The following is a 26,417-nucleotide window of genomic DNA, read 5'->3' as shown; positions in this document are numbered from 1 at the left end:
ATCTTTAGTATCGATATAAAATGGTGAATGACCTCCTGGTACTCAGAGGTCAAGTGGAGATAAGTGAGTAAGGAGATGTGTTTACAAGTTCAAAATCAGCCACCATAATAAATTAGATACAGGTACAAAGTCAGTGCGCACCATGTGAATCCAGAGAAGATTTACTCTGCAAAACAAAATGGTTACTTACTGGTAGGAGTAGTTTTGCACCTTGAAGAATTTTCTGAATTGTGTATGTAAGCATTTATTTGAACTATATGCATGTATCGAGATATGTCTGTTACTTTGTATAAATGTGTATAATAATTATGTTAATAAATATATAGATATTTGTTAGGTCTTCTTAACAAATGTACATATTCCCTATGGTTATATTATTCTATATTTAACTTGTATACAGGTCATTGAATACATGAGCAAATTTGTATCCTAACTATTTATCTACAATTGCTTCACCATTGAATTATTAAAAGGAAAAAATATATAAAAACAAATAAAATAACTTTAAGTACTACAGCACCTTTAAGTCTGTGTTTATTAAATTCAACTTAAATCTAGATATATTACCTTCCTTATACTTATATACCTTTCATGTACTTATCTATCTTTATATGTATCACGTTACTCCTAATTCAGCCTCTCCAATGCACTAACCTATATCTCACCCTATACATCTCTCAATATATCATCTACCTCCACTCTCTACTATCTCCAATGCACTACCCTATTTCTCACGCTATACCTCTCTTAATATAGCCTCTACCTCCATTCTCTGACTCCTCTCAAATGTCAATCTACTACTATGATCCCCAGAATAACCCTTTCTAGACTCTTCCCTCCTCTACCCCTCCTTGCATAATCTCAAACCTCTTTTATTATACAGATCTCACAAACAAGCCTTACTAAACCCTTCCCTCATGTATCCCTCCCAGACTTATCCGATACCTCAGCTTTCTCCCTATTCAGCCTATTAAGATGCCCCTTGTCGTCTCTACCTTGCTCATCCCAGACCTCCTCCCAATGCTATCATAACCTAATAAACACTTTATAGACCCTTCCATCGTCAATCGCTCCACTATCCCTTCAATCCAACTAACAAACTCACATTTCCACATCTCAAATACAATTTTTCCCTATACTAATTCATCACTAATCCTTTTGGGATTCCAGAGTAGCTTGCTTCAACGCCTTTTCAGGGGTAGTAAGCTCTATCTAAATGCAATTACAAATACAATTGAAATGATGCTGAGGGTGAACTCATATGTAAAAATGTCTTGGAGCACATGCAGTAGGAGAGGGGTGGGAGTGTATTTATTTACTTAGAGGGACATATGATATTGTCAGGAAGATGGGAAGGTAGGAGTGGCGAGTGGCAAATGCAGATATTGAGAGAATTGAGGGCAGTGGATCAGATGTAGGAGGAAAAGACCTTTTAAGGCAGGGGCAAAGTGGGCTCTGGTCTAGGTTCACAGCCTTTCAGGGAGGGGCCCTGATAGAGCCGGCTCTGTTTTGCAAAAGTACTTGCCCTGATGACGTTGATTAGTTCTTAAACAGATAGCTTTAAATAGCATTTTCCTTTAATTTATTTTGAATGTGGGTTTTGTGTGGGAGTCTGTTACAGACATTTTGCAGACAATTCTTTTATTTATGTTTCAGGTAACATCCATAAAAAAGTTTCTTTTAGGTCAAAACGGACCTCACATATGAGAAATGAGAAAGTGTCACAGAGATTATTTACAGTATTAGAAAGCCCCTGATGAGTTACAAATAAAAAGCACATATCACTGACCCTGAATATTAGATGTAGACACTTTTAGAATTTGGAAGACCTTGTCTGTTAACAATCTGGCCAAAGAGGGTATGAAAAAGCTGAAACTGAATCATACATTCAAAGCTGTTCCGCCCAGGGGCCCCCAAATAGTTTGACCCTAGGCCCCCGAAATCCTCACATGTCCCAGATGTGAGGAATCAATCAAAAGGACAAAATGTCAAAGGGGGCTTTTTGGAGATGACAGGCTGGAAATGAGGTAAGCACACCACAAAGGCAGATAAACAATACATTAGAGTTCTTTGTCATAGTAAGCGTGTACTATCCAGAAGTGGAGTTCGATAGAGTCAAAATGATTACAACAAATACTGAATATATGCACATGACATGCCCATACTTACCTTAACTGGTGTGGTACCACATGACACTTCAACATGCTCGAATGGGGGACTACAGGCGGGGAATAGCCATACTCTCAAAGTAATCAATCAATCAATCAATTTAACGTTGTTTTGTCATATTAAAATAGACCGCAAAGTACAATGCAATCACAATAAGACAATACACATTCATCTAACATTCTTGGAAAAAATAAAAACAAACACCAAAATAGATGTAAAACACAACCTCAAAGTACAGGGCATAAGCTATCGACATTTAAAGAGCTTGTCTGGGGGCTTCTTTAACAAATGAACAGGACACAAAAACCAAAATGATCGTGAATGACTTATTGCAACTCGTGATGTGATTATGGTCGAAGCAAACAATACATTTTATATTTGTATTAAGTTTGCTAATAATACAGTACCTCGCAATGCTCCCAGAAAATCTAAACATCAGAAATGACATATTATTACGCACATAGTGCCAAAATACACAGGAAGAACGCACATTACATGGAGCGCTACCCAAGCAACTTCCTCGCCTTTTGCATCAGATTAAAAAAGGTATATGTGGTAATGTGATCTCCTCTGAGCCGACAGATTGTAAAATGTTATCTGCTTCTTGAATAAGTACTGTTTGCAATGGCGGAAATCATACCCAATCAATAACGGATTTAATACCGCGGACCTTTAAAGAGAACAAAAAGTGAATAAAAACATCACATGTAAAGTGCTCTGTGCTGATTTCTGATCGCACGGGCAGGGTGACAAGACTTGCGTGCGACCAATCATTACACCAAGGAAAGGTCGCTAATCCATGAAGAGGCTCAATCAAAATCTAAGAAGGAGAAAGTGCTTGTAATCGGATACATCATCCCGAAAAAGTGTCTGGATGTTCCTCGATGGTTTAAGTTGCACATATGAAGCGACAGTAGGAAGTTCCGATACAACTCCCCCACCACTCTCCTTCCCAGTTGGAATAGCACATGGCCCTGAGTGTTTTTATCTATCATCAGCAAATATGGTAAACGGTCTTCAGACAGGACCCGCCTACCAAAAGCCATGGCTGTGCCCCTAATAGGGATCTCAAGACCTTGGGACAGGGTCAATCCTCAATTATCATTCTATTAAAGGGGAGGGTCTCCAAACCGGTCCTGGAGGGCCAGATCCATGCCAGATTTTTAAAATTACTACATGTATCTCAATGGGAATATCCCAAAAATCTGGCATGGATCCGGCCCTCCAGGACCGGTTTGGAGACCCCTGACCTAGACCCTATGCCATAACATCATTGGTCAGGTTCATAGGACATCCTCAATATGTTGAAGCCCTAATTTCCTTTTAGAGATAAAGGAGGCAGTGGACGGTTGGACGGTGTGTGAATTTATCTTCTGTGACCTGTAGGGGGATGCATGCCACCTGTATAGCCTACATTGGTACCCCCTAAATTGCTATACCAACACATTTTGCATGATATATGGCCAGCATACGGGTAAGTGATATTTTGCCTAATTTGGGAGCAAAGTAAAAAAAAAACATGAATGCTCCTTGCTAACTGATTGTTTGCTCGTTTCTAACTATCGTTCTCAAGATCCCCTGCAGTTGAACGTTACCCCTAGGTAGCTAACATTAACCACATGCTTGATAGGAGTGTCATGGAGCTTAAAGGTTGGCTTTGAGTCCTTCCAATACACAAAGAACATTGCAAAGGACTTTTTGATGTTTATCCTCATTTCAGGCCCCTCCATAAAGGATGCAAAGGTATCCAAGAGACACTGCAGTGCGATGGGTGTGTTGCCCACGATTACGGTGTTGTCAATGTATAACAAGGCTGGAATTGGATGCTTTACAATCTTGGGCATGTTGCCGCACCTTGACAGTAGCTCCCTCTGCATATGGTTGATATAAAGGGAGAAAAAAGAAAGGCTCAGGAGACAGCCTTGCCTAACACCCTTAAGCACCCTAGACATCTCAGAGCACTCACCCCCACCCAAATCTTACAACAGCACTAGAATCACAACATATTTCTCTGATTGTATTCATAATGGATCTGTCAATGCCCTGGTCTTCCTTTATGCCCCATAATGTAGTATGGGAAACAGATCAAAGTCACTGGACAGGTCCATGAAACCCAAGTGCAGATTTCAATATGCTATTTTCCTGGATCACTGACATAATACCTACTACAAAAATATAGGCATTTAAACTATCGATTCCAAAATATCGACTACAAAAATATCGAAGTGCTACCTACAAACAGGTAAGTAAAAAAATATCGAATCAAAAATATCGTTTAAAAATATGTACTTTATAAAAATATCGAATTTATTCAAATTAATGTAAAATTAAAAAAAATAACTGAAATATACTTAAAAATACTTAAATAACCTCAAAATTATTAAATAATTAATTTAAGTTATAAAAAATACAATTTTATTTGTTAAACATATATTATTATTAAAAATATACAATATTACTACCGAAGCATAGCAAAAGTGTTAACATTACTATTCCCACTCCAATGAGTGCAACAGTAGGGAAAGCGTTGGATAGCGTAGCGGTAAAAATTACTATTCCCACTCCAGTGGGTGCAACAGTAGAGAAAGCGTTTAATAGCGTAGGGGTAAATATTACTATTCCCACTCCAGTGGGTGCAACAGTAGAGAAAGCGTTTAATAGCGTAGGGGTAAATATTACTATTCCCACTCCAGTGATTGCAAGCGTAGGGGTAAACATTTCTATTCACACTCCAGTTAGTGCAACAGTAGGGAAAGTGTTGGATAGCGTAGGGGTAAAAATGACTATTCCCACTACAAAGAGTGCAACAGTAGGGAAAGCGTTGGATAGCGTAGGGGTAAAAATTGCTATTCCCACTCTATTGGAAACAGTGAAAGACATGGCTACGTTCAGCAAAGTAATCGAACAGTCACGCCGGAAATTGATGGCCCCCCATAGCTAAACCACTGGCCCCGATTGTGAATTCTCACACCATCGAGACTTACCCGCCCCGCTGAGTGAGACCAGGCAAAACTGACGGGCGAGCATAAATTGGTTTAATGAACTTTAGATTTTAATTATGCTTTCTTTTACTCTTTTTATAACAATGTTTTCCTGTTGCCTGTTGTCGTATTTTAATGGTTTTGAGTAACCACAAATAAAATGTTATTCATTCATTCATTCAATCATTCACTCCAGTGGGTGCAACAGTAGGGAAAGCGTTGGATAGCGTAGGGGTAAAAATTACTGTTCCCATTCCAAAGAGCGCAACAGTAGGGAAAGCGTTGGATAGCGTAGGGGTTAACATTACTATTCCCACTCCAAAGAGTGCAACAGTAGGGAAAGCGTTGGATAGCGTAGGGGTAAAAATTACTATTCCCACTCCAGTGGGTGCAACAGGTGGGAAAGCGTTGGATAGCGTAGGGGTAAAAATTACTATTCCCACTCCAGTGAGTGCAACAGAAGGGAAAGCGTTGGATAGCGTAGAGGTGAAAATTACTATTCCAACTCCAGTGGGTGCAACAGTAGGGAAAGCGTTGGATAGCGTAGGGGTAAAAATTTACTATTCCCACTCCAAAGAGTGCAACAGTAGGGAAAGCGTTGGATAGCGTAGGGGTAAAAATTACTATTCCCACTCCAGAGAGTGCAACAGTAGGGAAAGTAAATACTTCATATATTATTTTAAAAAATATGAATTAATATCTATAATAAATTAATTAAAAGTGATTACCAATTTAATATAATATAATAATTAAAATTACAAATTAAAATTAATTATTGCAATTAGTTACCTAATAATACAAATTAATTACAAATTAACAATTAATTAATTAACAATTAAAAATAATTAACAATTAATTCAAATTAAATACAATTAAATAAATTGAATTATTTAATTAATTATAAATAAATTACTTACCACCCTGTTCTCCTATAAAACCACAACCCGCTACAGAAAATAAAGTTGTAAAATTAACATAATTAGCAACTAATCAATTAAATAAAATTATTTGGCAATTAAAATTTAAGTAATTACCCATAAAAAATTAATTAACAATTCATTCTAAATAAATACCAATACATAATTTTACATATTTAATTAATTATAAATAAATTACTTCCCACCCAATTCCCCTATAAATCCACAACCCGCTACAGAAAATAAATTAGTCAAATTAACATAATTAGCAATTAATCAATTAATTAAAATTAACTGCCAATTAAAATTTAATTAATTACCAAATATAAATTATTTAACAATTAATTAAAAATGAATACCAATAAATAAATTTACATATTTAATTAATTATAATTAAATTACTTCCCACCCTATTCCCCTATAAACCCACAACCCGGTACAGAATTAAATTGCGCAAAAATAATTAAAAAAACAAAATTCATTAATTAAAATAAATTATAACATAAATACACACTTTTCACACATATAATAACATAAAAAACACTATAAAAATTCGATATTATTAAAAATTCGATCATTTTAATAACCTATATTATATACTTCGATATTTTAACTTTCTATATTTTTAACATTCGATATTACATTGCTTACCTCAAAAACGATATTTTTGATGTCTATATTCTGTCCAGTCGATATTTTGTCCATTCTATATTTTAAACTCATTATTATGTCCATTCGATATTTTCTACTCGATATTTTGACTGTTTACCTATTTTCCTAGGAGGAGGCAGATATTCAAACAATGGCATTCCATGACTATTGATTTCCTAAACCCATACTGGATGTCTAAGAGAGTGCCACTCTCCTCCACCCAGGCCTCGAGGTGGGAGAGTAGAACACGACCCGGTACCTTCACGCCAGAGCCCAGAAGAGAGATCGCGCAATAGCAGCTATGGTCGTCTCAATTCCCCTTTTTAAAATCAGAACAATTCATGAGTTAGACCATGATAGAATCTTAGTAGAAGAGCTGACAGCTCTTAGAAAGATGGTTACCAAGAGAGCCGACAGAGCTAGGTTGCTCTTGAAAAGTCAGGACCTCCTCTGGTTGAACCTTAAAATCTGGGACATAACCGAATCACTGCCCTGAGGTATCCAACTACTTTACTACAAAACATGGGCCAGAGTAAAACTAGACAACTCCTCCGTCTCTGACAAGATCAAAATAAAGCAAGAATTTAAACAAGGGTGCGCTGTAGCCCCATCCCTTTTCAACTTACTAATGAGCGACTTGGACCCAGTGCTGGATGTAGTAGTGAGCGATGCAAAAATAACAGTTGATGGAGAGAATGCAGAACAATGTCATACATTCACCCCAGTACAGAGATCTGGGCCTAAATCCATCGTTTTTTGGCACTCCACACCCCCCAGTTCAAACATGGCCATATGCAAATCAACCTTGACCCTGTGCCTCATGGGAACAGTCCAGCCCGAACTGCCAAGCCATGTCTTTCCGGGACCGGAATCAAGCATCCTAGGACCGGTTTCTGGCTAACAGCCATTTTCAGCCAGGATAGCTTGACTCCAGTGGTGTGGAGAGCATGAGACTCACGTCTGAGCATACCCATCCCACTCGGGGTGACAAATGCAAAAATAACAGTTGATGGACAGAATGCAGAACAATGTCATACATTCATCCCAGTACAGCGATCTGGGCCTAAATCTATCGTTTTTTTGCACTCCCCACCACCCCAGTTCAGACATGGCCATATGCACATCAGCCTTGACCCTGTGCCTCATGGGAACAGTCCAGCCCGAACTGCCAAGTCACCCCGAGTGGGATGGGTATGCTCAGACGTGAGTCCCATGCTCTTCACACCGCTTGAGTCAAGCTATCCTGGCTGAAGACGGCTGATAGCCAGAAACCGGTCCTAGGATGCTTGATTCCGGTCCAGGAAGGGCATGGCTTGGCAGTTCGGGCTAGACTGTTCCCATGAGGCACAGGGTCAAGGCTGATTTGCACATGGCCATGTCTGAACTGGGGTGGTGTGGAGTGCAAAGAAACGATGGATTTAGGCCCAGATCTCTGTACTGGGGTGAATGTATGACATTGTTCTGTATTCTGTTGATCAACTGTTGTTTTTGCAGTAGTAAGCGATGCACCAAAGCTAGTAAATTGCCCTATCACTTCCCAGCCCTACACCAACAATGTGATCCTCCTAGGCCAAAAGTAAGAGGTTACAAAGGCTGAACGATGTCGTAAAAGAACATAGCACCACAGATGGCATGACAGTGAACTTTGAAAAGACCAACGTTGTGAACTTTGGGCAGAAAAGGAACAAACTTGGAACATGGCATTTAAACAAAAACACTGTTCCAGAGCCCCCAGATATAAGTACCTTGAATGTTGGCTAGATGACATGGGGGCATCAAACTCATGAGAAATAATTGCAACCCAAGGTCGCATCACTAAAACGTGCATTCCAGACCCTTTGTAAACAAACAAAGCAGCTTACCACAGAGCCCTTATTGAAAATAGTAAAAACCAAACTCATCCCTACACTGGGATACTGCTCAGAAGCTGTCCCTGGGGAATTGGTCACTTTCCTAAACAAATCTCAGAGTCTGGTCTTTAGCACACCGTTCCAACTACCACAACACTTTTATGCAGCCCAGATTCTACTTGAAAGCTGTGCAATCAAGTTCTGGCTCAGAAGGCATCGACTCTATAAATATCTACATTCAACATGTGCAGCAAAATTAGACACACTGAAAAACCTAATCTGATTGTAGGTATCCTCAATGGGCAATGTGGATTCCTAAATCCCTGAAATCTTTCCTTTTGGGAAGCACTGAAACTCAAAGCTGCAACAGCTCTATGGAATGAAAAACACTCTCAAAATAGTATTAAATAAAACACTTCGTAAAGAATCATTTGACTAGGGTAGTAGGACCCTCATGGCTAGAAAGCATGCACACCTCATACTGAGAGGGTACAACAAAAGAGAGGTTCAAAAATATCTTGCACTGTAAAATCAAATTTGGCTCATCAGGATGGTAAACTTTACATCATTTGATCTTCTTCCACCTTGGTTGACTCACCCTCCCTCCAGTGAGTGTCGTCTCTGTGGTCAATTTCAGGAGTGCTTACCCCATCTTCTCTGCTCCTTCCCAGCACTAACCGAAGATCGCAGAAAATGTCATGATCATTCTCTGATCAAACAAGGGACCAGAACAATTCAGGAAGTGGTTGACTTCATTCTGAATGACTCTTCCCCTCCAGCAATCTCTGGATTGGTGACATTCTTGAACAAAGCTGATAAAATGGTAAGAGCCTCAATTCCATCTATAACAGCTGCTGAGTTGTAAGTTGCTCTGTACAACATTTTTTATATCTGCATGCTGGAACCCTCTATCTCTTTTCATTTATATCTCAATCGGCTCATGTCTTTGACTTTCCACCCCAGAGAACACACTACTTCGGTACCAACCACAATCTTTAGAAGTAAATTCAAATTATCAGCAGTGTTTTTATTCTGCTGTCCTAAAAAGCACAAATTAAGTACTGTCAGTCAAATGTGATTGTCACCCTGGCAGCCCCCATGCTACCAGCCACTGCAAATCCCCTTTTCAATCCCGCCTGCATTCTTTGCAGATCTTTCATTTTTACCTCATCTGCTTAAAACCGGGCTTAGCATGCATACTGGGCTCAGATCGCACTAAATGCAGTTTTTTTTTAGAACTGTCCAGGGTGGAAGGGCTGCAGCACACCCCCTTCCAATTTCTCCTGCGCTCTTTGCACATCTTTTCTTTCTAACCCTCCAGGTGAAACTGGGCTAAATATGTAGAATGCGCTCAGAGTGCACTGTACGCACTTTCATAGGCATCTCCAGCATCTCTACCAGCGATGACCATGCACGCATTCTAATACACACGATTGCGCTTGCTCTCTGACCCTAACCTGAATCATTTCAAGGGCACGATCATCCTGTTGTAATGGCAATGCACAACGGGAACCCCATCTACATTTTTGAAAGGGGAAGGGCCGATGCAAACCTCAACCAGTAATAATCAAAACACTATTAGACTCATTTTCTGAAAGGGTTATTTCCCAATAGACTCAAACAAAATAAGCTTGAAACCAGCCTCCTTCTCTTTCTATTTATATTCCGCAGAAAACCTGTATTTGGCCTCTTTTTAAATGATTAATCAACATATTAAATTACATCGTGGTTGCGCATTGGTACGTTAGGTATTATATCAAGTTAAACTGCATTTTTTACATGTTTTTACTCTTTGTAATGGCTTTAATTATCCACGCAATAATAAATAAACTTGAAACGGATGTATGACGTTACAACGCATACTTTTACCACGCATACCTTTACAACGCGGTATTTACAACGAATACCGTTACAACGCATAGCGCTTAGTGGTGCTGGATAGTGTTAAGTATAATTTTCTATTCCAACTCCAGTCCCCGTGGACACTAGGGAAGATGTTGGATAGAAAATGAAACTTATTCCCTATCCTAGAGCGCCTCCCAGCGCAATGCGTTGTAATGGTATGCGTGGTAATGTCTGCGTTGTAATGGTAGTGCGTTGTAAAAAATGCGTGCTAAAGGTTGTATACCCTTGAAACACCCCATACATCAAACCCAGCTCTCTGCTACCTCTAAGGCTAAGCGAGTCAAAGTCTAACTTTGACAATACACAACTTTTATCTGCTGTTGAAAATGGGAAACATCCTTTACAACACAACTTTTACCACGCAGTGCTATTACAACGCAGGTTTTACAACGAAAACCATTACAACGCATTGACGCAACAGCATCCTAAAAGTGACGCAGTGAAATCTCATAGATTTCACTGCGTCACTATTACGAGGCTTTTTGCGGGGAAACGCCCCCTCTGCATATATTATACCTGACGCAGGTATATTGTAGCGCAGGGGTTTACAAAGTGACGCATCTGCTTAGATGCGTCACTTTGTAAATAGTGCGCAACAGGAGGCATGTTTTACGCCGCCGATGCGTCACAAAAAGTGACGCACCGGCGGCGTAAAAGTGACGCACGGCCTCATAAATGAGGCCCATAGTGTTTTGCCAGTTTAAAGGTTTAGATTTAGTGAGTTTGGGTCTAGCAAAGAAGATGCCACATCTATGGCCGCATGCTGATTCTCCCAAGTTGATGTTATCTTACGCAAGATAGCATCCACTTTACAATTGTTCTTTGATGCGGGATTGCAATAGAGCAATCTGTATGTTTTTTCAGCTGCAGTCCGTGCAGGTAGGGGGATTTCGGCAGACGACGACGAGGGAAAATTAATTATTTATTTAAGTTTCCCTCATTGTTGTCTGTCGAAATGTCCCCCCCCCCCTACCCCCCCTCCCTCATTCTGCCTCACCGCTGTTACCTGCACGGGCCGCGGCTGTGTTTTTGTTTCACAAGGAGTCTGCTTATCTACAGGCATACAGGTACAAGATTACCCGCTTCGGCCTCGCTGTAAAGGGAAGCTAGCTGCCTACAATGTGAGCTGCAGTCTGTGCTTCACGTGTATCTTGCTTTCCAAAGCCTTTTGCGTTCCCGTTTCATAGGTTGGTTCCGTAGCCACTCTATGCTGTGCTGCAGCCACTGTTTCATCAGTGGTTGGGTTAATTTTATGATTAGATGGATTAGAAGTGGGTGCGGCGGTGGCACTCTCAGAGCCATTTACAATGCCAGACGTCATGGGTTCTGAAGCAGGAAGTTGCTCAGGTGCTAGGAACACAAATGCCTTACCAGAATCTAATCTGGAGAAGGAACAAGATAAACCTGTGTGCAGTTCATGTTCAGGAATGCCATCGGGCAAAGCAAAGGTCTGGCTGGTTTCCAGCTCAGCCTGCTGGTTCGCAGTTGGGCCAATCTGCTGGACAGATGGTGAAATCCGATCGAGAATAACGTCCAGCATTTGTGGTATCCTAACGAGAGAGTTAACTGTGCTGGAGCAAGGAGAAGAGTGATATATAGCATCTGGGTCTGATTGTACCCTTGTGATCAAATTAGTCAGTGCTGACAATTTTGCGCTGATGCCCATAATGGAGATTACAAGAGCACTTAGTATGTCCACTTGCAGGTTAGTTAATCAGAATGATAAGACATTGTCAATACAACTGCCTCCACGTTATCCCAGATAGTAGCACTTGAATTGTGTTGTGTCATCCTTTCAGTTTGGCTACTACAAGGTTTAGGTTGTGAACTGCATTCTTCCCACAGGGACATTAAGTTGCATTAACTTGAAGAACCAAAGTCATGGGTCTGGTGATTCTTCCAGCAGGAGGGTGAGTAGACACTTCCAGTGGAGTGAAAGGAACCAGGTGGCAAGCAAAGTTGCCTGTGGTGCTATTCCAGTCTATTGCTAGACTGATGTACTGGGTTAGCCACCCCGTTAAGTCATTTATTTCCAAAAGGAAGAAAGTGGAGTTGTCAAATGCTGTTTCTATAAATGATAGACTCCCCTCCTGATGATCTGTGGGTGAGGCGTGGACCTGCGCTGGCCTGGTTCGTGTAGTAATATGCTGGAATTATCATGAGTGTCGAGGGTAGCAATACCTCATTTGCTACTTGAGGATGCACGGCAGTCACCAGCTGAAGTGCGAGAGGCATGCTGAGTGAGACTCGCAGCCCGTTGCTTAAGTTGTAATTATTTTAATTTAAATAGCCTGTGACCTGAGACTGCTTACAGGGTACGAGCAGGATATAGAGGCGTTGAGGGAGCAAGATGGTTGTAGTGGTCCTGCTGAAATCATAATGCCTTTCTTGCCAGACTTCTTGGGTGCTTTTTTTTCTTTCTCCTTATTACGATTTGAAAACCGATGCCTTGAGTACTCCTCAATGGCGCAATAGTTGAACAATTAAGCTTGAATTTCCATTCTGTTTGGAGGCCTAATAACTGTGGGCTTAACCTTCTCAGTAAGCACGCTCAACCGGATAGCAAGCACTGAAGTTCTTAACTTGAGCTCCCCTGCTAGCTCCATGTGGCTGAATCGTAGTGTTGCTCTATTATTTTGACAGCAGCTCTTTCTCAATTTCTCAGGGTCTCAGTTACTCTTCACAGTTTCAAATATGTTCAGTTAAATTCAGATCCATCCTCCAGAGCCGGCACCCCCCCACCCCCCTAATGTTTTAACCTCCAATAGTTTGCTGGACGATGGTAGGGAGTGCTGCAGTAGAAACAATTCTGTCCTTATATTTTCGTAGTGTAACTCGTTAGCTAATTAACTTCTAAAGATTAATAGTTGATTAGTCTCAAACCTGGTGTTCATAGATCCATAATGCACAGCACCGTGCAGTATTATAGGAAGCAATCTATACTAGGGAGTGTACTTGGTTCTTAATATCCTCAATGTCCTTTATTCAACTGTCAGCTTCTTCTGATCTTCAGCAGGTGATACAGACAGGCAATATAGGCAGGTAGGCAGTAATGTGGAGGGTGGTAGATGATGGGCAAGGGAGAAATCTGTACCCATTTGAAAAGACAGAGGATAGCAGTGTGACCTATTGGCAGAAAGGGCAGGAGTACAAGTATCAGCACGCGGGCAGGCACAGTGCGGGAGAGTGCACACCCTGGTGTCAAGCCGCACCTGAATCTGGTCGGGCCGCACCTGCAACCAGCGACTCTCTCAAATCCAGTGGGGCCTAAGTCCGCTGCGCCCAGAGCTGCAGCCACGGCAACCTGCCGCCAAACACCCAGATTTGCTGGAACCAGTCTCCGTAGGTGTGAGGGTGATAATAAAAGGATTTATAAAGCGAATGGTTACGCCATCCTGGCGTGTCCCAGCTATGGAGTGAGAGACAATGGCAGCGGCCGGGACCCCCTGGCTAACCTGAAAACAAATAGGTTTTAAGCGCCTTCCTAAACTTAACTTTAGATATCTCCATTTGGAGATTTAAAGGGAGTTTGTTCCACTTCTGAGCTGCCTGGAACCGGAAGGATCTACCTCCCAATCTGACCTTCTTCACCTTGGCAGAATATGCCTGATATGTCGGGCTCCATTGTTGCCTAGACGCCTTCTGCCTGTCATCTCACGACTGAATGGAGCCTGGGACGGCTGAGCGGTGAACGGCGATGGATGAGCAGCAAGGCACGTGGTGAGGTCGGTGTGAGGTTTGTGTTTTCAGCAGCTTCGGCAGCTTCGGCAGCTCCTGCAGCTCACCTGCATGTAGCTCCTCCTCCTAAACCGTGTATCTTTCCAACCAACTGTGAAGGCTTCAGTTTGTAAATCCCATAAATTACTAATTCCATTCTAATTACAATCAACAGGAGCGTGTTAACTCCTTCTGCAGCACAAAGAGATAATCCCTGATGCATACTCTCAATTCGATCTATGTTTCTCTTTCTTTACAGTGTGCAATGTCTTAGGTGAAGTTCCCTATACATAACATATTTAGCATGTTCACAATTTAATAAAGCATGTCTTTTTGCCAATAGAGGACATTTTATATTTATGACTATGACCTGGTTCAAAAGAGTAGTGAGAGAGAGGCTTAATACCAAGAACACTTCAAAGGGGTTGACTTCTTTAACACGAACATTGAACATAGGCTAAAGGTTTTCTATTTTTTGTTTTTAAACAAAAATCACATTGCTGCCCTATAAATTTCAAGTAGGCATGTTTCAGTGTACAAAAACCTGCAAGTGTGGAAATAGGATTGCTATATCATGACCATAACAGCCGCCAACGGCAGAGCTTTCAAAGCGGTGTGTATTTAAAAACACTCTGTCCGTGCTCTTTACTTCAGCCTTCATATCATCTTTATCATCTTTGCTGAGAGTACACCATGTCCTTATGGTATAAGCCATCTTGCTCTAATGTAATTTTAGCTCTCTTAAACATTGAGTTTTATAGTGAACGATCTATTGTCGAAGGTTCATACAGGGCTCCCATCAGCCCGAGATCCAGCAGACAGCGTGTACCTGCCTTACATGTCCTATCTGCGCTGGCTGATATATTATAATGAAGGAGAGCAAGGCAGTATTTTCAATATACCTACCAGCATAGCCTAAGGTCCCATTTTATGCATTAATATCGTCATTGCTACAAATGAGGACAGTAACTCCACGCTGAATGCTTACATTTTATACATTTCATCGCTTAAGTGAACACCACTTTCTCCTTTACCTATTTACCTAATGTCAAAATGTAGTTCTGTACAAGGACACTCTGATAGAAAGAGTGAAAGAGCAAACAGAGCAGCAGACATTTCATATACATGTGTCGTTTCTACCTCCAACAAGCAATTATGCATTTGCCAAATTTCCCTGTATTTGTGTGTGCATGATTGAATTCACTGTATGCCATTTATTGATCTTAATGCTTCTAAACCTGGCTAGGAGATATCCATGTCATGTCTCTGTGATAGTCAATACAGGGGAATTGAATTGAAGTGAAGTGAAGTCGGTTTTTGAGCTAGGAGGCAGACCTTTTACTTGGCAAATGTGGTCAGTCATTCCCAGTAGCCAGGTTCCGCATCCTGAACATTAGCAGGTAGATTGGTGCAGGCCTTGAAAATTCATAAAACTGTTGCTAGACCTGCAAGTCTAGTGACTTAAATAATCCACTCAACGTATTTGTAATGCTGTTGACCCCATAATCTGTTTTCAAATTGTGATCGTAGGCAAACACTTTAATTCATTGACCCGCCATTTCCTTTATTATCGCATATGAGAGCACCTCCAAAAGTGCGAGTTCAGCATATCTGCTGTACAAAATACGTTTGTTTTATTTAACAGACTATAAACGTTTTTCCATATATAATACAAATCTAGCCACATATAGGATACACATGACCCCTGACTTGCCTCTTAGTTAATTAACAGCATTGTCAACAGGGCTCAGGCAGGAAGGTTTCTCAAATCATGTTTAAAAAACTCTCACTTTTAATAGGTACATAACTAAAGCATGAAGTGATAGCACACTGTTATTTGTAATCAGCAAATTTTACATTGAAATGACCACAAACTTTTCCATTGACATGCAGCTTTACTGAAAAACTATATAGTGTACAAACAATAATGTCTAGAAATAGAGTTTTTGGCAAATATCATTTGCACATCACCAAGTAAAGTGTTCTGGTTTGTTTTGCTCCTATTTAACTCTTTGTTTGCATCACACTCCATCAATTACAAAAAATTTGCTTTCATAATTCCTGATATTTTTTTAAATATTTGAAATATTATTTTACAGGCTATTAATTTAAATGTTATTTGTTAATGACAAATAACGGACATCTTCAAACAGCATAGTAGACAAAAAACTCTAACTCTAGTAAGAGAGAGATAATTAAACCTAATTTCCCAAGTAGGAATTAGTTAAAAGACAAACTGACTTTGACCTCTTTCCTTGAACAGACAGAAAATGTGTCAAGATAAAAACAAGATTTAATAGCATCTTAATTACTCATTCACTTTCTGAATGAACAGAAACACCTGTTCTTTTCCAGCCTAAGTTTACTCACCAGATGGGACTAGTAGGTGCTAAAAATAGCTGGACCTAATAAAATTTTACTTGTAATGTGGGCAAGCAGATATTTCGAGGCCTGTGGTGGCATGCTTTATGGCATATGGCTCTCTAACCTTTAAAGTGGTGCCATGTTAGGGCTTATGTGACCCCAACTGATATTTAAAGAAATGCAATTTGGATGTTTACAGTTAGATTCAGGGACCAGACAATCCCTTAGCTCCCACTGAGTAAGGATCTCCATACAAGCATACCATCACCAGGTGCACCTCCTGTAAGAAACAGTTGATGTCCTTACAGTCAGTACTTTTTAGGATGTTAACGAAGATATAGCTCCACCCAGGAGATATCAGAAGTCCAGAATCAGCTATGAAAGCCAACTGCAGCACCATCATCTGGATGTCTCTAGAGGCACAGCACACAACCTGTCACCCACAAACTCTACTTAAAGAGGCAACCCGATTTCCCCTCCCTTTGTGTTCACCCAATTACCCTTTAAACCTTTGAAGACCAGAAATGTGCACATCGATGAAGTCCACTGTCTAGCTCCAAAATGTAATATGTCATCATGGGCATGAAAAATGCATATATTCCATTCTATTGTTTGCTGAATGAGGGCGCTGGTTAGTGCAAGGCACCATTCGAACTTTGCCCACAACATCTAACCCAAACCCAGCTGTTGCAATCACTTTAATCCCATTGTTTACTTAATCTGACTGATCAGCCAAAGATCAAGAATTATGGAACCCTTGCAGGTGCTAATACACATGAGCTGTAAACCCTGCTCACTTTACTTCCTCCAATATAGTCTGCCCCTGTGTCACCCTTACTGCTCTAGATTGCACACCTCTTTAAGAAGCATTTTTGGGCCCAGGCACTTGCACGCGCTATTCTGCCATTGTTACACTACCCTGAAATCCAACCTAGGCAATCAGGACGGCACCCTTTAAGACCTTAAAGGGACTCTCAAAAGATGAACGTGTATAGAATGTCTGCAATTAAGAAGAAGGTATGACAGGATAGGAGCTGTAATCTAGTAAAAGTCAATGAAGCAGATCTAGTCCAATAAGAGCAAGCACTGCTGTCTTAGAAACCTTCAAAGTCAGTCCAGTAGGAGTTTAAATGCTTTGAGATTGTTGGGTTTTAGATCACTCATTTGTTTTATTTTATGAAAACTCTCCCTACCTGATGGAATCTTGTGCTGGACGAAGAGGAACTGCAAGTTCAAGAACCACTCATCAACCAGGAGGGGGAAGAATACGCCAACTCAATAGTTTTATCGAACAAAAGAGGTATACTACACGAAACACAGTCTGGTTTCAGGGCCGGCTTCAGCACTGAGACTGCCCTCATTGAGGTTGCTGAGTCAATCAGGTGGTCGCTGGATTCAGGAGCATCAGCTATGCTGGTGCTCCTGGATCTATCTGCCGCCTTCGATACTGTGGATCACGGTAGAAGGCTGCTCAGATTGAAGGACATTGGCTTGGAGGACAAGGCACTGAGCTGGTTGCACTCCTATCTTACGAACCGCTCTCAGAAAGTAGCACTGGGCGCTTTCTCCTCTAAACCCAAACAGCTGTGGTGTGGCGTCCCGCAAGGGTCTGCCCTCAGCCCGTTACTTTTTAATGTTTATCTGGCCCCACTTTTTACCTTAATTGCCAAATGGGGGGTCAAGGCGATTTCGTATGCGGATGATACGCAACTAGTCTTCCCCTACGCTGAGTTGTCAGAAGCAGCGTTTAGCAAAATAAAAGGCTGTCTTAGAGACGTAGCCAGATGGATGAACACTAACAAATTAAAATTGAATGCTAGCAAAACTGAGGTACTATTCTTTGGGAAAAGTACTCCCCCTTCCCCAGACCTATGGTGGCCCCCCGAAATGGGTCCTGCGCCCACCCCTGGCACCAAGGCAAAAAATCTGGGTTTTATGGTGGGACGAGACGCTTTCCTTCTCCTCTCACATACAACAAGTCACTTCTAGCTGCCACCATAAACTCCGCAACCTCTGAAAATTTCTCTCTCTTCTACCAACTGACTGTCGGAAAACGGTGGTCCATGCGACAGTCACATCCAGACTGGATTATTTCAACGGCCTTTATCTTGGCCTCCCGAAATATCTGATACAACGCCTGCAGAGCGTGCAGAATGCGGCTGCGAGATTGATAAAACACGTTCCTTTTAAACATCATATCTCTCCGCATCTACACGAGCTGCACTGGCTCCCAGTGGCGAGCAGAGTAAAATTCAAAGCGCTCACCCTAGCGTATAGAGTACAAAAAGGGCCTTGTCCCAACTATCTTAAACTCCGACTTCCCCGCCACCATCAAGAGAGACACCTGCGATTGAACTCTCAGATCCTACTGGCTGCACCACGAGCTAGAAGGGCGAGACTCGGAGGTAGGTCTTTTTCTGCAGGCACGGCGAAGCTCTGGAACTCCCTCCCCTCTGCCATCCAATCTGCCTCGTCAGAAGCCAATTTTAAGAAACTCCTAAAGACTTGGCTCTTTGCGCAGAAAGCCTAGTACTTCACCCTGCATTCCTCTCTGCTGCTGCGGTTTCTTTTCAGCGCCGGGACACCTCCTCGTGAGGTAGCTGTTCGCGCTATACAAGAATCTGTATTATTATTATTATTATTAAGAATAGGTGGGCCCCTCTCGTTTTGAGCATCTCGCCAAATAAAGCACACGCAGACTCCCCGCTGAGCAGGACAGTGCTGGGACTCTTATGCTGTATAGAACAGGACTGCAAATTCGAGAACCACTCTTCAACCCAGAGAGGGAGGAGGTGGGCCCCTCTGCTTTCTGAATCTCACACTACAAAGCACATAAAACCATTAACTTCACAGGACATTTATGGGATTCTTGTGCTGGACAAGGTGGGACTGCAAGTCCCACAACCACTATTAAATCAGAAGATGGCAGTGAGGAGGCGGTCTTCTTCCCTTTTTTGCACCCCCTGCTACAAAGCACATGTGTGGAATGAGCCAGAGCGTGGCCCAGACAAGGACTGGCTCAATATGGGTCCATCTGTACCCATCCGTGACTGACAGAGGCAGGGCTGGGTCACCCAATTTCATCCTTTCCTTTCGGTCTGATTCTATAAATCCATAATTTGTCTCTCCATGGACAACTAGAAGTTCTTTGTTAGAACTGGGGGTCTCTAGTTGGCAGAGGTAGGTACCACTGTCCAAATAGGGACCCTTGCTTCTAGTCAGGGTAAGGAGGAAACCCTCTGAGATAACCCCTGCTCACTCCCTTGGTAGCTTGGCTTGAGCAGTCAAGGCTTATCATAGGCAAAGTGTAAAGTATTTGTACCAACACTCACAGTAACACAGTGAAAACACCACAACAGTTTAGAAAAATAATGGTATTTAATCTAAACTACACAAGATAAAAACAACAAAAATCCAACATACACAGTTCAAGAATATGGTTTCAAAAGAGTTCTTAAAGTTGCGATAAAATAATCCACAGTAGCGTGAGAAGTTCACAGTTGCGTCATGTTTAGCCAACAGTACCTTTAAATGCGACAAAGTTCCAAAACAGAAGCTGGTGCAGTGGAAAACAAGCGATGCGTCACTCCTGAGACCTTGGGGAGGCGATGCGACAACCCCGCTGGATGTAGCGGGCATGTTGCGGTGACTCCGGTCTGTATGGGGAGGGATGCGATACCTTGTATGGATTCCGGTGTGGAGGTTTCGTAGTAAAAAAGCTTGCAAAGGCACGATGCAATGATCTTTGGGGCTGCGACGATCTCCGGGGCGACGATGCGCGGACCAGCTGTGATCTTTCTCTTGCAGCTCCTCGATGTGATGGCTCTGCAACGACACTCGTAGCGACGTGATGCAGGGCGATAATCTCACCCTGTGACGACAGGCTCTGCGACGATACTCGCAGCGATGGTATTCTTCACGCACCGGACTGATGCGTCCCGCAAACGAAGGATGCGATGACTCTGCAGCGGCAACTGGTGCTGCGAAGATCTCGGCCTTTGTAGCGGCGGGAATTTCCTCGCACTGACTGGGATGCGGTCCGCAAGCAAGCGATGCGACAAAACTTGCAGAACGTCTTTAAAATATTGGTTTCCAGCTTCCCAACATAGGTACAACTTCCAGAAGTACCACAACTGGCCCAAGCACTCTAGGAAGGACAGACCTCTCTCAGCAGAAGCTGGAGGGGAAGTCCTTTTGATCCTGGGACTTCTTAACAGGGAGGCAGCTCTTCTCAGGCCCTTGGAGATTCATTCAAGCAAGGGGACACAGCACAAAGCAAAGCCCTTCCCCTCTCCTTGGCAGCAAAACAACAGCAGGACAGTCCAGCAGACCAACAGCACAACAGTCTTCCTTCTTCAGTTTCAGCTTTCTACTTGGCAGAGGTTCTGACTTGATTCCAGGATGATCTAATTTTCTGTAGTCAGGGGGTCCTTTACTTATACCCCTAAAAGTCTTTGATCCCTTTGTCCAGGAGGGCTCTGAGCCCGGTCTGAACCAGTTCTGGGTGTTCCTTCAGCACTTTGTTTTCCTGGCCTATCCTTTCCTTTCATGGAGAGGGGCAGGGTCGTCAGCCACCCAGTAGGAGGTAGAGCCGGCATTGTGGAAGGAAAGCACAGCCCTATTCAGGCCCAGGTGCTATCCCCTCCCACCACTCAAGATGCAGATGCAGTCATTCAGCCTAGGGCTGACTCAACCAGCCTCCTGGGGGCTACCAGCCTCTGTCACTCTCAAACCAGACAGTCAATTCACAAACAGGCCAAGACACACAGAAAGGTCAGACAAGAGAACAGCAACTTTCTAAAAGTGCTGTTCTCAAACACAGGATTTAAAAACAACCTTTCCTAAAAGTTGTGTTATTAAATTCTGAGTTCAGGGAAACCAGACTTTTATGTCCTATCTTGCTCCTATGGGAAGATATGCTAGTAGCCACTGTAGCCAGCATTCCCCATGATAACCTATGGGGCAAGATAGCCTTACAATAGTGAAAAAGAAAATGGCTGTAATTCACTACCAGTGCATGTCACCTGCACAAGTACATGTTCTACCTTTCATATACACTTCACCCTGCCCAAGGGGGTACCTTGGGCCTTCCATAGGGGTGACCAATGTGTACAGAAAGGGAAGGGTTAGGCTTGGTCAGTGGGGACACTGGCAGGAGGACATGGCAGTTTACAGACTGCACACAGGCACTGCGGTGGCAGGACTGCGACACCATTTTGGGGCTACTCATGTGGGTGGCACAATCAGTACTGCAGGCCCACTAGTAGCATTTGTTATCACCAGCCCTGGCACACTCAGTGCAGTTTACTAGGAACTTCTTGGTGACACAAATATGCCAATCATGGATAACCAATCACAATAACAATTTACACAGGGAGCACTTGCACTTTGACACTGAACAGCAGTGGCAAAGTGCCCAAAGCATCTAAACCAGCAAAAACAAAATCCAGCACAGCATCAAAAATGCAGGAGGTAGAGGCAAAAAGATAGGGGGAAACCACGCCAAAGATGCCAGGTCTAACAGTCTGCTAATGCTAATCTGCCCTCTAATGCCACCACTATTGACAGCATCTTGGAGAGAGTTGGAGCGGTTCTAACCAAGGAAATCACAACATATAAAAAGAGTCTATCTCTTGAGAATATGAGCTTATCTACTACTCTGTTGGACTCTTTGGACAATAATGCCCCCTGTTCTAGTTGATTACTCTTGCTCGATGTGGTTTCTCATTGACCTTCACGTAAAAAACAATTGTATGTTCCTTTTAGTAATAGGTATTTTTTGAATGTTTTTTACTTTATTGACTGTGAAATAAAATGACCTTTTTATGAAAACTTTTTTAATGTGTTGACAATTTAATACTGTGTTCTTTTACTTATTATTGGTCCCTTATTTTTCTATTATTGAACAGACAAGTACTTTTAAAACTGCCTAGGTTGTTTTTTCTCAAATGTTTCTCATTGACCTGACATCTTGTCTCCCACCTCACTGGCAGTTAAAGGAAAAGAGGGGCATGTAGGTGGTCACGATGACACATCATTGAACTTAATAATGCAGTTTCTCTGAAGTCTGCATGGTTACAGGTTAGCTCAAACTTAGCATTGCTTGAAGAATATTGCAACATGATCAGTACAATTTTCATAGCACAGGTAAAACTAATTATAGATTGTTTAGGACAAGTTGAGCTACTTCTAACGGCAGCTCCACCAACTGGGATACTGCTTGAAAGGGGAACAACTCTACTTAAGCAGCAATCTCATTTCTTGTCAGGATGCAATACAAGCAAACTCCAAATTAACCTTTGCTTAACAGTCTGCAAGCTTGACATAAAGCTGTCAGGATTAACATAGACGATTTAGAAAAGGGGGTGGTGATGAACAGAATGTCTGAGTTAAGCAGACCACTCTTACCCAGTCCAAAGATCAGGGCTTGATCCATCACTGTTATTTATCTCACTGCCCCATCCCAGCTCAGAACCTGGCTATATGCAAATCAGTCTGTCCCTGGCCCAGTGCATCATGGGAACAGGGCAGACTAAACTACCAAGCCAATTCTTCACCAGAAAGGAGACAAGCTACCGGGGACCGGTTTCTGGCATTTCTGCCTTCTTCGGCCCGGCTTGCTTGAATCCTGATGGAGCAGTGAGAAAGGGACTCATGTCTGAGTATACCCTGCCACACCTATAGTGGCCAAAAACGATTTAGAAAAGGGGGTGGTGATGAACAGAGTGTCTGAGTTAAGCAGACCACTCTTACCCAGTCCAAAGATCAGGGCTTGATCCATCACCGTTATTTATCTCACTGCCCCATCCCAGCTCAGAACCTGGCTATATGCAAATCAGTCTGTCCCTGGCCCAGTGCATCATGGGAACAGGGCAGACTAAACTACCAAGCTAATTCTTCACCAGAAAGGAGACAAGCTACCGGGGACCGGTTTCTGGCATTTCTGCCTTCTTCGGCCCGGTGTTGGATCTAGCCCTGATCTCTTGACTGGGTGAGAGCTTTCTGCTTAATTCAGAGACTCTGTCCCTCACCACCCCTTGTTGTAAATATTTTTGTCCACCCTAAGCGTGGAAGGGTATTCTCAGATGTGAGACCCTTGCTCATTGCACCATCAGGATTCAAGCAAACCGGGCCGAAGACGGCTGTAATGCCAGAAACCGGTCCCCGGGAGCTTGTTTCCTTCCCAGTGTAAGAATTGGCTTTTGTAGTTTGGTTTGCCCTGTTCCCATCATGCACTGGGACAGGAACAGACTAATTTGCTTACAGCCAGGTTCTGAAACTGGGATGGTGCAGTGAGCTAAAAAACGGTGTTGGATCTAGCCCTGATCTCTTGACTGGGTGAGAGCTTTCTGCTTAATTCAGATACTCTGTCCCTCACCACCCCTTGTTGTAAATATTTTTGTCCACCCTAAGCGTGGAAGGGTATTCTCAGATGTGAGACCCTTGCTCATTGCACCATCAGGATTCAAGCAAACCGGGCCGAAGACGGCTGTAATGCCAGAAACCGGTCCCCGGGAGCTTGTTTCCTTCCCAGTGTAAGAATTGGCTTTTGTAGTTTGGTTTGCCCTGTTCCCATCATGCACTGGGACAGGAACAGACTAATTTGCATACAGCCAGGTTCTGAAACTGGGATGGTGCAGTGAGCTAAAAAACGGTGTTGGATCTAGCCCTGATCTCTTGACTGGGTGAGAGCTTTCTGCTTAATTCAGAGACTCTGTCCCTCACCACCCCTTGTTGTAAATATTTTTGTCCACCCTAAGCGTGGAAGGGTATTTTCAGATGTGAGACCCTTGCTCATTGCACCATCAGGATTCAAGCAAACCGGGCCGAAGACGGCTGTAATGCCAGAAACCGGTCCCCGGGAGCCTGTTTCCTTCCCAGTGTAAGAATTGGCTTTTGTAGTTTGGTTTGCCCTGTTCCCATCATGCACTGGGACAGGAACAGACTAATTTGCATACAGCCAGGTTCTGAAACTGGGATGGTGCAGTGAGCTAAAAAACGGTGTTGGATCTAGCCCTGATCTCTTGACTGGGTGAGAGCTTTCTGCTTAATTCAGAGACTCTGTCCCTCACCACCCCTTGTTGTAAATATTTTTGTCCACCCTAAGCGTGGAAGGGTATTCTCAGATGTGAGACCCTTGCTCATTGCACCATCAGGATTCAAGCAAACCGGGCCGAAGACGGCTGTAATGCCAGAAACCGGTCCCCGGGAGCTTGTTTCCTTCCCAGTGTAAGAATTGGCTTTTGTAGTTTGGTTTGCCCTGTTCCCATCATGCACTGGGACAGGAACAGACTAATTTGCATACAGCCAGGTTCTGAAACTGGGATGGTGCAGTGAGCTAAAAAACGGTGTTGGATCTAGCCCTGATCTCTTGACTGGGTGAGAGCTTTCTGCTTAATTCAGAGACTCTGTCCCTCACCACCCCTTGTTGTAAATATTTTTGTCCACCGTAAGCGTGGAAGGGTATTTTCAGATGTGAGACCCTTGCTCATTGCACCATCAGGATTCAAGCAAACCGGGCCGAAGACGGCTGTAATGCCAGAAACCGGTCCCCGGGAGCTTGTTTCCTTCCCAGTGTAAGAATTGGCTTTTGTAGTTTGGTTTGCCCTGTTCCCATCATGCACTGGGACAGGAACAGACTAATTTGCATACAGCCAGGTTCTGAAACTGGGATGGTGCAGTGAGCTAAAAAACGGTGTTGGATCTAGCCCTGATCTCTTGACTGGGTGAGAGCTTTCTGCTTAATTCAGAGACTCTGTCCCTCACCACCCCTTGTTGTAAATATTTTTGTCCACCCTAAGCGTGGAAGGGTATTCTCAGATGTGAGACCCTTGCTCATTGCACCATCAGGATTCAAGCAAACCGGGCCGAAGACGGCTGTAATGCCAGAAACCGGTCCCCGGGAGCTTGTTTCCTTCCCAGTGTAAGAATTGGCTTTTGTAGTTTGGTTTGCCCTGTTCCCCTCATGCACTGGGACAGGAACAGACTAATTTGCATACAGCCAGGTTCTGAAACTGGGATGGTGCAGTGAGCTAAAAAACGGTGTTGGATCTAGCCCTGATCTCTTGACTGGGTGAGAGCTTTCTGCTTAATTCAGAGACTCTGTCCCTCACCACCCCTTGTTGTAAATATTTTTGTCCACCCTAAGCGTGGAAGGGTATTCTCAGATGTGAGACCCTTGCTCATTGCACCATCAGGATTCAAGCAAACCGGGCCGAAGACGGCTGTAATGCCAGAAACCGGTCCCCGGGAGCTTGTTTCCTTCCCAGTGTAAGAATTGGCTTTTGTAGTTTGGTTTGCCCTGTTCCCATCATGCACTGGGACAGGAACAGACTAATTTGCATACAGCCAGGTTCTGAAACTGGGATGGTGCAGTGAGCTAAAAAACGGTGTTGGATCTAGCCCTGATCTCTTGACTGGGTGAGAGCTTTCTGCTTAATTCAGAGACTCTGTCCCTCACCACCCCTTGTTGTAAATATTTTTGTCCACCCTAAGCGTGGAAGGGTATTCTCAGATGTGAGACCCTTGCTCATTGCACCATCAGGATTCAAGCAAACCGGGCCGAAGACGGCTGTAATGCCAGAAACCGGTCCCCGGGAGCTTGTTTCCTTCCCAGTGTAAGAATTGGCTTTTGTAGTTTGGTTTGCCCTGTTCCCATCATGCACTGGGACAGGAACAGACTCATTTGCTTACAGCCAGGTTCTGAAACTGGGATGGTGCAGTGAGCTAAAAAACGGTGTTGGATCTAGCCCTGATCTCTTGACTGGGTGAGAGCTTTCTGCTTAATTCAGAGACTCTGTCCCTCACCACCCCTTGTTGTAAATATTTTTGTCCACCCTAAGCGTGGAAGGGTATTCTCAGAT

General features: G+C 43.0%; 1 protein-coding gene across 2 annotated transcripts in view; it reads right to left on the bottom strand.

The window, feature by feature from the left end:
- Nucleotides 1-26,417, bottom strand: part of AGBL1 (AGBL carboxypeptidase 1) — a 3,462,078-nt gene that overhangs the window by 2,640,052 nt on the left and 795,609 nt on the right. The gene's annotated exons all lie outside the window — the stretch shown is intronic.

The sequence above is a fragment of the Lissotriton vulgaris genome, chromosome 2_1 (assembly GCF_964263255.1).
Source record: "Lissotriton vulgaris chromosome 2_1, aLisVul1.2, whole genome shotgun sequence".
In the NCBI taxonomy this organism is placed as follows: domain Eukaryota; kingdom Metazoa; phylum Chordata; class Amphibia; order Caudata; family Salamandridae; genus Lissotriton; species Lissotriton vulgaris.
Note: the sequence above shows the minus strand (reverse complement) of the source record. Positions and strands in the feature narration are given on the sequence as shown.